The sequence below is a fragment of the Crinia signifera genome, chromosome 8 (assembly GCF_055691185.1).
Source record: "Crinia signifera chromosome 8, ASM5569118v1, whole genome shotgun sequence".
Lineage (NCBI taxonomy): Eukaryota > Metazoa > Chordata > Amphibia > Anura > Myobatrachidae > Crinia > Crinia signifera.
This window is the reverse complement of record NC_139224.1, coordinates 16,359,498-16,375,482: the sequence shown is the minus strand read 5'-3', so window position 1 is coordinate 16,375,482 and position 15,985 is coordinate 16,359,498. Positions and strand designations below refer to the sequence as shown.

The 15,985-nt window shown below is 51.8% G+C and overlaps 1 protein-coding gene across 1 annotated transcript in view; it reads left to right on the top strand.

The window, feature by feature from the left end:
• SLC38A3 (solute carrier family 38 member 3) overlaps positions 1–15,985 on the top strand; it is an 82,059-nt gene that overhangs the window by 29,439 nt on the left and 36,635 nt on the right. The window lies entirely within an intron of this gene.

Sequence of the window (15,985 nt, the reverse complement as noted above, 5' to 3'; positions counted from 1 at the left end):
GCTCTCCTGTTCCGTATGCCACAAGTACATGGGGCTGGCCATCTCTGGGGTACAACACGGTATCATCTACTGTACCTCTGTCCTGCTTGTCCCCGCTCTCCTGTTCCGTATGCCACAAGTACATGGGGCTGGCCATCTCCTGGGTACAACACGGTATCATCTACTGTATCTCTGTCCTGCTTGTCCTCGCTCTCCTGTTCTGTATGCCACAAGTACATGGGGCTGGCCATGTCTGGGGTACAACACGGTATCATCTACGTCTGTCTTGCTTGCCCTCGCTCTCCTGTTCTGTATGCCACAAGTACATGGGGCTGGCCATGTCTGGGGTACAACACGGTATCATCTACTGTACCTCTGTCCTGCTTGTCCTCGCTCTCCTGTTCCGTATGCCACAAGTACATGGGGCTGGCCATCTCTGGGGTACAACACTGTATCATCTACTGTACCTCTGTCCTGCTTGTCCCCGCTCTCCTGTTCCGTATGCCACAAGTACATGGGGCTGGCCATCTCTGGGGTACAACACGGTATCATCTACGTCTGTCCTGCTTGTCCTCGCTCTCCTGTTCTGTATGCCACAAGTACATGGGGCTGGCCATGTCTGGGGTACAACACGGTATCATCTACGTCTGTCTTGCTTGTCCTCGCTCTCCTGTTCCGTATGCCACAAGTACATGGGGCTGGCCATCTCTGGGGTACAACACGGTATCATCTACTGTACCTCTGTCCTGCTTGTCCCCGCTCTCCTGTTCCGTATGCCACAAGTACATGGGGCTGGCCATCTCCTGGGTACAACACGGTATCATCTACTGTATCTCTGTCCTGCTTGTCCTCGCTCTCCTGTTCTGTATGCCACAAGTACATGGGGCTGGCCATCTCCTGGGTACAACACGGTATCATCTACTGTACCTCTGTCCTGCTTGTCCCCGCTCTCCTGTTCCATATGCCACAAGTACATGGGGCTGGCCACCTCTGGGGTACAACACAGTATCATCTAAGTCTGTCCTGCTTGTCCCCGCTCTCCTGTTCCGTATGCCACAAGTACATGGGGCTGGCCATCTCCTGGGTACAACACGGTATCATCTACTGTACCTCTGTCCTGCTTGTCCCCGCTCTCCTGTTCCGTATGCCACAAGTACATGGGGCTGGCCATCTCTGGGGTACAACACGGTATCATCTACGTCTGTCCTGCTTGTCCTCGCTCTCCTGTTCTGTATGCCACAAGTACATGGGGCTGGCCATCTCTGGGGTACAACACGGTATCATCTACGTTTGTCTTGCTTGTCCTCGCTCTCCTGTTCCGTATGCCACAAGTACATGGGGCTGGCCATCTCTGGGGTACAACACGGTATCATCTACTGTACCTCTGTCCTGCTTGTCCCCGCTCTCCTGTTCCGTATGCCACAAATACATGGGGCTGGCCATCTCTGGGGTACAACACGGTATCATCTACTGTACCTCTGTCCTGCTTGTCCCCGCTCTCCTGTTCCGTATGCCACAAGTACATGGGGCTGGCCATCTCTGGGGTACAACACGGTATCATCTACGTCTGTCCTGCTTGTCCTCGCTCTCCTGTTCTGTATGCCACAAGTACATGGGGCTGGCCATGTCTGGGGTACAACACGGTATCATCTACGTCTGTCTTGCTTGTCCTCGCTCTCCTGTTCCGTATGCCACAAGTACATGGGGCTGGCCATCTCTGGGGTACAACACGGTATCATCTACTGTACCTCTGTCCTGCTTGTCCCCGCTCTCCTGTTCCATATGCCACAAGTACATGGAGCTGGCCATCTCTGGGGTACAACACGGTATCATCTACGTTTGTCTTGCTTGTCCTCGCTCTCCTGTTCCGTATGCCACAAGTACATGGGGCTGGCCATCTCTGGGGTACAACACGGTATCATCTACTGTACCTCTGTCCTGCTTGTCCCCGCTCTCCTGTTCCGTATGCCACAAATACATGGGGCTGGCCATCTCTGGGGTACAACACGGTATCATCTACTGTACCTCTGTCCTGCTTGTCCCCGCTCTCCTGTTCCGTATGCCACAAGTACATGGGGCTGGCCATCTCTGGGGTACAACACGGTATCATCTACGTCTGTCCTGCTTGTCCTCGCTCTCCTGTTCTGTATGCCACAAGTACATGGGGCTGGCCATGTCTGGGGTACAACACGGTATCATCTACGTCTGTCTTGCTTGTCCTCGCTCTCCTGTTCCGTATGCCACAAGTACATGGGGCTGGCCATCTCTGGGGTACAACACGGTATCATCTACTGTACCTCTGTCCTGCTTGTCCCCGCTCTCCTGTTCCATATGCCACAAGTACATGGGGCTGGCCATCTCTGGGGTACAACACGGTATCATCTACGTTTGTCTTGCTTGTCCTCGCTCTCCTGTTCCGTATGCCACAAGTACATGGGGCTGGCCATCTCTGGGGTACAACACGGTATCATCTACTGTACCTCTGTCCTGCTTGTCCCCGCTCTCCTGTTCCGTATGCCACAAATACATGGGGCTGGCCATCTCTGGGGTACAACACGGTATCATCTACTGTACCTCTGTCCTGCTTGTCCCCGCTCTCCTGTTCCGTATGCCACAAGTACATGGGGCTGGCCATCTCTGGGGTACAACACGGTATCATCTACGTCTGTCCTGCTTGTCCTCGCTCTCCTGTTCTGTATGCCACAAGTACATGGGGCTGGCCATGTCTGGGGTACAACACGGTATCATCTACGTCTGTCTTGCTTGTCCTCGCTCTCCTGTTCCGTATGCCACAAGTACATGGGGCTGGCCATCTCTGGGGTACAACACGGTATCATCTACTGTACCTCTGTCCTGCTTGTCCCCGCTCTCCTGTTCCGTATGCCACAAGTACATGGGGCTGGCCATCTCCTGGGTACAACACGGTATCATCTACTGTATCTCTGTCCTGCTTGTCCTCGCTCTCCTGTTCTGTATGCCACAAGTACATGGGGCTGGCCATCTCTGGGGTACAACACGGTATCATCTACGTCTGTCCTGCTTGTCCTCGCTCTCCTGTTCTGTATGCCACAAGTACATGGGGCTGGCCATCTCTGGGGTACAACACGGTATCATCTACGTCTGTCCTGCTTGTCCTCGCTCTCCTGTTCTGTATGTCACAAGTACATGGGGCTGGCCATGTCTGGGGTACAACACGGTATCATCTACGTCTGTCCTGCTTGTCCTCGCTCTCCTGTTCTGTATGCCACAAGTACATGGGGCTGGCCATGTCTGGGGTACAACACGGTATCATCTACGTCTGTCTTGCTTGTCCTCGCTCTCCTGTTCCATATGCCACAAGTACATGGGGCTGGCCATCTCTGGGGTACAACACGGTATCATCTACGTTTGTCTTGCTTGTCCTCGCTCTCCTGTTCCGTATGCCACAAGTACATGGGGCTGGCCATCTCTGGGGTACAACACGGTATCATCTACTGTACCTCTGTCCTGCTTGTCCCCGCTCTCCTGTTCCATATGCCACAAGTACATGGGGCTGGCCATCTCTGGGGTACAACACGGTATCATCTACGTTTGTCTTGCTTGTCCTCGCTCTCCTGTTCCGTATGCCACAAGTACATGGGGCTGGCCATCTCTGGGGTACAACACGGTATCATCTACTGTACCTCTGTCCTGCTTGTCCCCGCTCTCCTGTTCCGTATGCCACAAATACATGGGGCTGGCCATCTCTGGGGTACAACACGGTATCATCTACTGTACCTCTGTCCTGCTTGTCCCCGCTCTCCTGTTCCGTATGCCACAAGTACATGGGGCTGGCCATCTCTGGGGTACAACACGGTATCATCTACGTCTGTCCTGCTTGTCCTCGCTCTCCTGTTCTGTATGCCACAAGTACATGGGGCTGGCCATGTCTGGGGTACAACACGGTATCATCTACGTCTGTCTTGCTTGTCCTCGCTCTCCTGTTCCGTATGCCACAAGTACATGGGGCTGGCCATCTCTGGGGTACAACACGGTATCATCTACTGTACCTCTGTCCTGCTTGTCCCCGCTCTCCTGTTCCGTATGCCACAAGTACATGGGGCTGGCCATCTCCTGGGTACAACACGGTATCATCTACTGTATCTCTGTCCTGCTTGTCCTCGCTCTCCTGTTCCGTATGCCACAAGTACATGGGGCTGGCCATCTCTGGGGTACAACACGGTATCATCTACGTCTGTCCTGCTTGTCCTCGCTCTCCTGTTCTGTATGCCACAAGTACATGGGGCTGGCCATCTCTGGGGTACAACACGGTATCATCTACGTCTGTCCTGCTTGTCCTCGCTCTCCTGTTCTGTATGTCACAAGTACATGGGGCTGGCCATCTCTGGGGTACAACACGGTATCATCTACTGTACCTCTGTCCTGCTTGTCCCCGCTCTCCTGTTCCGTATGCCACAAGTACATGGGGCTGGCCATGTCTGGGGTACAACACGGTATCATCTACGTCTGTCCTGCTTGTCCTCGCTCTCCTGTTCTGTATGCCACAAGTACATGGGGCTGGCCATCTCCTGGGTACAACACGGTATCATCTACTGTATCTCTGTCCTGCTTGTCCTCGCTCTCCTGTTCTGTATGCCACAAGTGCATGCTGCTACCCCTGTCTGACGTCACCATGTGCTACTGGGCCAGGTGTAGCTGGCCATGCCTGGGTCAGGTGTAGCTGGCCATGCCTGGGTCAGGTGTAGCTGGCCATCCCTGGGTCGGGTGCAGCTGGCCATGCCTCGGTCGGGTGTAGCTGGCCATGCCTGGGTCGGCTGCTGCTGGCCATGCCTGGATCGGGTGTAGCTGGCCATGCCTGGGTCGGCTGCTGCTGGCCATGCCTGGATCGGGTGTAACTGGCCATGCCTGGGTCATTTCCTGAAGTCCTATATTAGTAATAGTAGTAAATTAAGTGAAGGGTATAAATTCATTAGAGATGGTACAAAGGTCAACTACAATGGTAGGTGGCTGACCCCACAGACTCTGAGACCCTCATACTGTACGTACAGCATGGAGCAGAGAAGGGGAAGGCCAGGACAGGTGGGCAGAAGAATATCCTTACTTTAGGAACAGATAGGTTTGTACCCAATGGATACAAGTAAAAGGGGCAGACTGGATGGGCAGCGCGATTTTTACCTGCAGCCACATTCTTTGTGGAGGGACAGTCACGCATGTGCTACTGGTACATAGGCATGTTTCATGTCTCCTATGTTATACATGCACCGTTTCCTGGTACGTACATAAACATATAGGCCTACGGCTCCCCAGACTCGGATTACTCTGCGGTTTTCCTGCAGCTCCTGTCCTATAAATACAGAATGGGGTCAGCACTGAGAGCTCACATTCCACATCCACCTACAGGCTGCTCTGGGTTATACCAGGTCACAGCGCCTGTGGTAGGGGGTGGGCTAAGGACGTCCTGCAGGTCTCATATGTCTGTGTACATAACTGTGCTGTTCTTATATTGACTGTGCACATGTGCCCCTACAGAGATACATGAGACAGAGTAGTGTAGCCGGGATGGGAAGCAAACTTGTAGCGATCTTAGTAATTAGGATGCCGTCTAGTATTGCCTAGCTCTACAGTGTAACACTTCCCTTATCTGCCATCCCCGCAGTCCCTGTGGGGTATCACTTCCCTTATCTGCCATCCCCACAGTCCCTGTGGGGTATCACTTCCCTTATCTGCCATCCGTGCAGTCCCTGTGGGGTATCACTTCCCTTATCTGCCATCCCCGCATTCCCTGTAAGGTATCACTTCCCTTATCTGCCATCCACACAGTCCCTGTGGGGTAACACTTCCCTTATCTGCCTTCCGCACAGTCCCTGGGTGGTAACACTTCCCTTATCTGCCTTCCACACAGTCCCTGTGGGGTAACACTTCCCTTATCTGCCATCCGTGCTGTCCCTGTGGGGCATCACTTCCCTTATCTGCCATCTGCGTATTCCCTGTGGGGTAACACTTTCCTTATCTGCCTTCCACAGAGTCCCTGTGGGGTATCACTTCCCATATCTGCCAGCCGCACAGTCCCTGTGGGATAACACTTCCCTTATCTGCCATCCGTGCTGTCCGTGTGGGGTATCACTTCCCTTATCTGCCATCCGTGCTGTCCCTGTGAGGTAACACTTCCCTTATCTGCCTTCCACACAGTCCCTGTGGGGTATCACTTCCCTTATCTGCCATCCACACTGTCCCTGTGGGGTAACACTTCCCTTATCTGCCATCTGTGATGTCCCTGTGGGGTATCACTTCCCTTATCTGCCATCCGTGCTGTCCCTGTGGGGTAACACTTCCCGTATCTGCCTTCTGCACAGTCCCTGGGTGGTAACACTTCCCTTATCTGCCATCCACACAGTCCCTGCGGGGTAACACTTCCCTTATCTGCCATCCGTGATGTCCCTGTGGGGTAACACTTCCCTTATCTGCCATCCGTGATGTCCCTGTGGGGTATCACTTCCCTTATATGCCATCCGTGCTGTCCCTGTGAGGTAACACTTCCCTTATCTGCCATCCACACAGTCCCTGTGGGGTATCACTTCCCTTATCTGCCATCCACACTGTCCCTGTGGGGTAACACTTCCCTGATCTGCCATCCCGGCAGTCCCTGTGGGGTATCACTTCCCTTATCTGCCATCCATGCAGTCCCTGGGGGTAACACTTCCCTTATCTGCCATCTGCGCAGTCCCTGTGGGGTATAATTTCCCTTATCTGCCATCCGCACAGTCCCTGTTGGATAACACTTCCCTTATCTGCCTTCTGCACAGTCCCTGGGGGTAACACTTCCCTTTTCTGCCATCTGCGCAGTCTTTGTGGGGTATCACTTCCCTTATCTGCCATCCGCACTGTCCCTGTGGGGTAACACTTCCCTGATCTGCCATCCCGGCAGTCCCTGTGGGGTATCACTTCCCTTATCTGCCATCCACGCAGTCTCTGGGGGTAACACTTCCCTTATCTGCCATCTGCGCAGTCCCTGTGGGGTATAATTTCCCTTATCTGCCATCCGCACAGTCCCTGTTGGATAACACTTCCCTTATCTGCCTTCTGCACAGTCCCTGGGGGTAACACTTCCCTTTTCTGCCATCTGCGCAGTCTTTGTGGGGTATCACTTCCCTTATCTGCCATCCGCACTGTCCCTGTTGAGTAACACTTCCCTTATCTGCCTTCCGCACAGTCCCTGTGGGGTATCACTTCCCTTATCTGCCATCCGCACTGTCCCTGTGGGGTATCACTTCCCTTATCTGTCATCCGTACTGTCCCTGTGGGGTATCACTCCCCTAATCTGCCATCCCTGCAGTCCCTTTGGGGTATCACTTCCCTTATCTGCCATCCGCGCCATCCCTGTGGGGTATCACTCCCCTTATCTGCCATCCCTGCAGTCCCTGTGGGGTAACACTTCCCTTATCTGCCATCCGCGCCGTCCCTGTGGGGTATCACTTCCCTGATCTGCCATCCGCACTGTCCCTGTGGGGTAACACTTCCCATATCTGCCATCCGCGCAGTCCCTGTGGGGTAACACTTTCCTTATCTGCCATCTGTGCTGTCCCTGTGGGGTAACACTTCCCTTACCTGCCATCTGCGCAGTCCCTGTGGGGTAACACTTCCCTTATCTGCCATCTGCACAGTCCCTGTGGGGTAACACTTCCCTTATCTGCCATCTGCGCTGTCCCTGTGGGGTAACACTTCCCTTATCTGCCATCCGCGCCATCCCTGTGGGGTATCACTTCCCTGATCTGCGATCCGCACTGTCCCTGTGGGGTAACACTTCCCTTATCTGCCATCCGCGCAGTCCCTGTGGGGTAACACTTTCCTTATCTGCCATCTGCGCTGTCCCTGTGGGGTAACACTTCCCTTATCTGCCATCTGCACTGTCCCTGTGAGGTATCACTTCCCTTATCTGCCATCTGCGCTGTCCCTGTGGGGTAACACTTCCCTGATCTGCCATCTGCGCAGTCCCTGTGGGGTATCACTTCCCTTATTTGCCATCTGCGCTGTCCCTGTGGGGTAACACTTCCCTTATCTGCCATCTGCACTGTCCCTGTGGGGTAACACTTTCCTTATCTGCCATCTGCGCTGTCCCTGTGGGGTAACACTTCCCTTATCTGCCATCCGCGCAGTCCCTGTGGGGTAACACTTCCCTGATCTGCGATCCGCGCTGTCCCTGTGGGGTATCACTTCCCTGATCTGCGATCCGCACTGTCCCTGTGGGGTAACACTTCCCTTATCTGCCATCCGCGCCGTCCCTGTGGGGTATCACTTCCCTGATCTGCGATCCGCGCTGTCCCTGTGGGGTAACACTTCCATTATCTGCCATCCGCGCAGTCCCTGTGGGGTAACACTTCCCTTATCTGCCATCCGCGCAGTCCCTGTGGGGTAACACTTCCCTTATCTGCCATCCGCGCAGTCCCTGTGGGGTAACACTTCCCTTATCTGCCATCCGCGCAGTCCCTGTGGGGTAACACTTCCCTTATCTGCCATCCGCGCTGTCCCTGTGGGGTATCACTTCCCTGATCTGCCATCCGCGCTGTCCCTGTGGGGTAACACTTTCCTTATCTGCCATCTGCGCTGTCCCTGTGGGGTAACACTTCCCTTATCTGCCATCTGCACTGTCCCTGTGAGGTATCACTTCCCTTATCTGCCATCTGCGCAGTCCCTGTGGGGTAACACTTCCCTTATCTGCCATCTGCACTGTCCCTGTGAGGTATCACTTCCCTTATCTGCCATCCGCGCTGTCCCTGTGGGGTAACACTTCCCTTATCTGCCATCCGCGCAGTCCCTGTGGGGTATCACTTCCCTTATCTGCCATCTGCGCTGTCCCTGTGGGGTAACACTTCCCTGATCTGCCATCTGCGCTGTCCCTGTGGGGTAACACTTCCCTGATCTGCCATCTGCGCTGTCCCTGTGGGGTAACACTTCCCTGATCTGCCATCTGCGCTGTCCCTGTGGGGTAACACTTCCCTGATCTGCCATCTGCGCTGTCCCTGTGGGGTAACACTTCCCTGATCTGCCATCTGCGCAGTCCCTGTGGGGTAACACACCGATGTCCCTTACATGGGATATCTCCTTCTTGCATGAGTGCAGTTAGGAGATCTCCTCTCCCACCCAGGGCACCCCCCTCAGCACCCCCTCCCCCTAAGTCCTCACTAATGCCAACAAGCAGCTGCCAATGTGCAGAGCTACACGGAGCTGCACACAATGCCCATCTTCACGCGGGTGAGAGATTTTTTTTTGCAACTGTTCATGATCTAACTTTACTAAAAACAGCTATTGTGCTTGTGTCCCGTGTAATGTGGTGTATGTGTCCCGTGTAATGTGGTGCATGTTTTCCGTGTAATGTGGTCCATGCATCCCGTGTAATGTGATGCATGTGTCCTGTGTAATGTGGTCCATGGATCCTGTGTAATGTGGTCCATGCATTCCGTGTAATGTGGTCCATGCATCCCGTGTAATGTGATGCATGTGTCCCGTGTAATGTGGTCCATGGATCCTGTGTAATGTGGTCCATGCATTCCGTGTAATATGGTGCATGTGCCCCGTGTAATGTGGTGCATGTGTCCCGTGTAAAGTGGTACATGCGTCCCGTGTAACATGGTACATGCGTTCCGTGTAATGTGATGCATGCACCCCGTGTAATGTGGTGCATGTGTCCCGTGTAATGTGGTGCATGTGTCCCGTGTAATGTGGTGCATGTGTCCCGTGTAATTTGGTGCATGTGCCCCGTGTAATGTGGTGCATGCGTCCCGTGTAATGTGGTGCATGTGTCCCGTGTAATGTGGTGCATGTGTCCTGTGTAATGTGGTGCATGTGTCCTGTGTAATGTGGTCAATGCATCCCGTGTAATGTGGTGCATGTGTCCTGTGTAATGTGGTGCATGTGTGTTGTGTAATGTGGTGCATGTGTCTTGTGTAATGTGGTGCATGCGTCCTGTGTAATGTGGTGCATGTGTCCCGTGTAATGTGATGCATGCGTCCTGTGTAATGTGATGCATGCGTCCTGTGTAATGTGGTGCATGCGTCCTGTGTAATGTGGTGCATGCGTCCCGTGTAATGTGGTGCATGTGTGTTGTGTAATGTGGTGCATGTGTCTTGTGTAATGTGGTGCATGCGTCCCGGGTAATGTGGTGCATGTGTCCCGTGTAATGTGGTCAATGCATCCCGTGTAATGTGGTGCATGTGTCCTGTGTAATGTGGTGCATGTGTCCCGTGTAATGTGATGCATGCGTCCTGTGTAATGTGGTGCATGTGTCTTGTGTAATGTGGTGCATGCGTCCCGTGTAATGTGGTGCATGCGTCCTGTGTAATGTGGTGCATGCGTCCTGTGTAATGTGGTGCATGCGTCCCGTGTAATGTGGTGCATGTGTGTTGTGTAATGTGGTGCATGTGTCTTGTGTAATGTGGTGCATGCGTCCCGGGTAATGTGGTGCATGTGTCTTGTGTAATGTGGTGCATGTGTCCCATGTAATGTGTTGTATGTGTCCCGTGTAATATGGCCCATGCCTCCCATGTGATGTGATGTAGTGTGTTGCTTGCAGCCTGTGTAGCGTGGCACATGCTTGTCATGGCTCTGTATACAGCATCTGTACTACATCCAGTGTTCTCCCCAGAGCAGTTCTTTCAGGCGCTCCACCGGCAAGGTGCACCCTGACGCCCGGCATTCCACTGGCTTGGCAGATTGGTGCACTTGACCGGGCAGAGCGGTGGACAACCCAGGTCTATGGGCACCATCACTGCCTCTCCTCATGTCCTGCCTGTTCCCATCCCCATACCAACCCTCAGTTACCCCTCTCACATGCCTGTCCTGGCTCTGTATACAGCATCTGTACTACATGTATATACCTGCAGGTCTATGGGCACCATCACTGCCTCTCCTCATGTCCTGCCTGTTCCCGTTCCCATACCAACCCTCAGTTACCCCTCTCACATGCCTGTCCTGGCTCTATATACAGCATCTGTACTACATCTATATACCTGCAGGTCTATGGGCACCATCACTGCCTCTCCTCATGTCCTGCCTGTTCCCCTGTCCCCATACTAGCCCTCAGTTACCTCTCACATGCCTGTCCTGGCTCTGTATACAGCATCTGTACTACATCTATATACCTGCAGGTGTATGGGCACCATCACTGCCTCTCCTCATGTCCTGCCTGTTCCCCTGTCCCCATACCAGCCCTCAGTTACCTCTCACATGCCTGTCCTGGCTCTATATACAGCATCTGTACTACATCTATATACCTGCAGGTCTATGGGCACCATCACTGCCTCTCCTCATGTCCTGCCTGTTCCAATCCCCATACCAACCCCCAGTTACCCCTCTCACATGCCTGTCCTGGCTCCATATACAGCATCTGTACTACATCTATATACCTGCAGGTCTATGGGCACCATCACTGCCTCTCCTCATGTCCTGCCTGTTCCCATCCCCATACCAACCCTCAGTTACCCCTCTCACATGCCTGTCCTGGCTCCGTATACAGCATCTGTACTACATCTATATACCTGCAGGTCTATGGGCACCATCACTGCCTCTCCTCATGTCCTGCCTGTTCCCCTGTCCCCATACCAGCCCTCAGTTACCTCTCACATGCCTGTCCTGGCTCTGTATACAGCATCTGTACTACATCTATATACCTGCAGGTCTATAGGCACCATCACTGCCTCTCCTCATGTCCTGCCTGTTCCCCTGTCCCCATACCAACCCCCAGTTACCCCTCTCACATGCCTGTCCTGGCTCTATATACAGCATCTGTACTACATCTATATACCTGCAGGTCTATGGGCACCATCACTGCCTCTCCTCATGTCCTGCCTGTTCCCATCCCCATACCAACCCCCAGTTACCCCTCTCACATGCCTGTCCTGGCTCCGTATACAGCATTGTGTTGTTGGAACATTAGTTACAGGTTGTTGTAAGGGCCTGTAGCCAAGAATAATAACCAATGTTTGTGGTACAGATAACACTGGCGTCTGTTATTGTTTGGGAGACACAAGAAGTGACGTGTGACTCCGACCGTTTCTGGAAATGGGCTAAAATCTCATCAGCATCTGTGGGGGCTGCTGCGTCGGCCAGGGCAGTGTCAGTTTCTGCCGCAGTGATGTATTGATTGTATTTGTTAGATTATTAGATTTTCCCACAGATAACCAGATTAGATATAGGCCCTTATTCTGGTTCATTCGCAGCGTCCGCTCGTTTGCACGGGGACCGATGTTTTGAGTATACGCAGCGGCATTTCTGCGCATGTATATACGCTGGGTGCGTGCGAACTCGGCCAAAAGTCTTCCCATGAAAACGCTGGGCGTACACATGTGACGCAGGTGCGGGGGGGCGGGCAGCTGACATAATCGCCCAATTCCCTGCAATTCTGGTGGTCTGGACCACCCTTACATATGCTTGTGCCTTCGCTATCATTCGATGGTCGGCAACCATCGAAAGATGGGGGAGGTTCCCACTGGCATGCGAATGGATGTTCATTTGCAAGCCTTGCGAACTAATCCCGCTTGTGAATGGGTGCCACTGCCTAACCATTCGCAAAGCAGGGTTAGGGTGACTCGTAAGGATGCGAATTTGCATCCGAGCGAGTCAACCAGAATAAGGGCCATAGTCTGTTAGTATTTGTTTCCTTATTGTATAATGTATCGATGTTGTACAATATATAACTCAGGACAGCGAGGATATGGCAGCGGACACCACTCATGCTAGTTATCTGTATAGATATTTGCGCTGTTTGTGAATGAGCCCCAGCAAGTGTGGCTATTGGACACTTCCAGCGACACCTGGTTTTCCGGATGGCAGTGGATTTTGACCAGAGAACACCTCTCCAAAATCTCTGGGTCGGGACGAGTTCAGGGTTGCAGGCGCCTGCTTTCACAATTCCAAACTATTTTGTCAGCGCTTAGAACACTGCGTTCTTACTGTGACAGTGACATCACCAAGGGAGGTGATACGCAAGCTTTATAGCAATCTATGTATAGTCCTCTACTGCACTTCCCGAATCTTCACCACTTCCCTCTGTCTTTATATTACCTGTGCCAATGTATCCACCTAATACCCCATATTACCCGTGCCAATGTATCCACCTAATACCCCATATTACCTGTGCCAATGTATCCACCTAATACCCCATATTACCCGTGCCAATGTATCCACCTAATGCCCCATATTACCCGTGCCAATGTATCCACCTAATACCCCATATTACCTGTGCCAATGTATCCACAGAATACCCCATATTACCCGTGCCAATGTATCCACCTAATACCCCATATTACCCGTGCCAATGTATCCACCTAATACCCCATATTACCCATGCCAATGTATCCACCTAATGCCCCATATTACCTGTGCCAATGTATCCACCTAATACCCCATATTACCTGTGCCAATGTATCCACCTAATACCCCATATTACCCATGCCAATGTATCCACCTAATACCCCATATTACCCGTGCCAATGTATCCACCTAATGCCCCATATTACCTGTGCCAATGTATCCACCTAATACCCCATATTACCTGTGCCAATGTATCCACCTAATACCCCATATTACCCGTGCCAATGTATCCACCTAATGCCCCATATTACCCGTGCCAATGTATCCACCTAATACCCCATATTACCTGTGCCAATGTATCCACAGAATACCCCATATTACCCGTGCCAATGTATCCACCTAATACCCCATATTACCCGTGCCAATGTATCCACCTAATGCCCCATATTACCTGTGCCAATGTATCCACCTAATACCCCATATTACCTGTGCCAATGTATCCACCTAATGCCCCATATTACCCGTGCCAATGTATCCACCTAATGCCCCATATTACCCGTGCCAATGTATCCACCTAATGCCCCATATTACCCGTGCCAATGTATCCAACTAATGCCCCATATTACCCATGCCAATGTATCCACCTAATACCCCATATTACCCATGCCAATGTATCCACCTAATGCCCCATATTACCTGTGCCAATGTATCCACAGAATACCCCATATTACCCGTGCCAATGTATCCACCTAATACCCCATATTACCCATGCCAATGTATCCACCTAATACCCCATATTACCCGTGCCAATGTATCCACCTAATACCCCATATTACCCGTGCCAATGTATCCACCTAATACCCCATATTACCCATGCCAATGTATCCACCTAATACCCCATATTACCCGTGCCAATGTATCCACCTAATGCCCCATATTATCCATGCCAATGTATCCACCTAATACCCCATATTACCCGTGCCAATGTATCCACCTAATACCCCATATTACCCATGCCATTGTATCCACCTAATACCCCATATTACCCATGCCAATGTATCCACCTAATACCCCATATTACCCGTGCCAATGTATCCACCTAATGCCCCATATTACCCATGCCAATGTATCCACCTAATACCCCATATTACCCATGCCAATGTATCCACCTAATGCCCCATATTACCTGTGCCAATGTATCCACCTAATACCCCATATTACCCGTGCCAATGTATCCACCTAATGCCCCATATTACCTCACCTCTATCTCTACCTAATACCCCATATTACCTGTGCCTCTATCTCCACCTAATACCCCATATTACCTGTGCCTCTATCTCCACCTAATACCCCATATTACCTCTCCCTCTATCTCCACCTAATACCCCATATTACCTGTGCCTCTATCTCCACCTAATACCCCATATTACCTGTGCCTCTATCTCCACCTAATACCCCATATTACCTCTCCCTCTATCTCCACCTAATACCCCATATTACCTGTGCCTCTATCTCCACCTAATACCCCATATTACCTCTCCCTCTATCTCTACCCAATACCCCATATTACCTCTCCCTCTATCTCCACCTAATACCCCATATTACCTCTCCCTCCACCCAATACCCCATATTATCTCACCCTCTATCTCCACCTAATACCCCATATTACTTCTCCATCTATCTCCACCTAATACCCCATATTACCTCTCCCTCTATCTCCACCTATTACCCCATATTACCTCTCCCTCCACCCAATACCCCATATTACCTCACCCTCTATCTCCACCTAATACCCCATATTACCTCTCCCTCCACCCAATACCTCATATTACCTCTCCCTCTATCTCCACCTAATACCCCATATTACCTCTCCCTCCATCCAATACCCCATATTACCTCACCCTCTATCTCCACCTAATACCCCATATTACCTCTCCCTCTATCTCCACCTAATACCCCATATTACCTCTCCCTCCACCCAATACCCCATATTACCTCACCCCCTATCTCCACCTAATACCCCATTTTACCTCTCCCTCCACCCAATACCCCATATTACCTCTCCCTCTATCTCCACCTAATACCTCATATTACCTCTCTCTCTATCTCCACCTAATACCCCATATTACCTCTCCCTCTATCTCCACCTAATACCCCATATTACCTCTCCCTCCACCTAATACCCCATATTTCCTCACCCTCTATCTTCACCTAATACCCCATATTACCTCTCCCTCCACCCAATACCTCATATTACCTCTCCCTCTATCTCCACCTAATACCCCATATTACCTCACCCTCTATCTCCACCTAATACCCCATATTACTTCTCCCTCTATCTCCACCTAATACCCCATATTAACTCTCCCTCTATCTCCACCTAATACCCTATAATATCTCTCCCTCCACCCAATACCCCATATTACCTCTCCCTCTATCTCCACCCAATACCCCATATTACCTCTCCCTCTATCTCCACCTAATACCCCATATTACATCACCCTCTATCTCCACCTAATACCCCATATTACCTCTCCATCTATCTCCACCTAATACCCCATATTACCTCTCCCTCTATCTCCACCTAATACCCCATATTACCTCTCCCTCTATCTCCACCTAATACCCCATATTATCTCACCTCTATCTCCACCCAATACCCCATATTACCTCTCCCTCTATCTCCACCTAATACCCCATATTACCTCTCCCTCTATCTCCA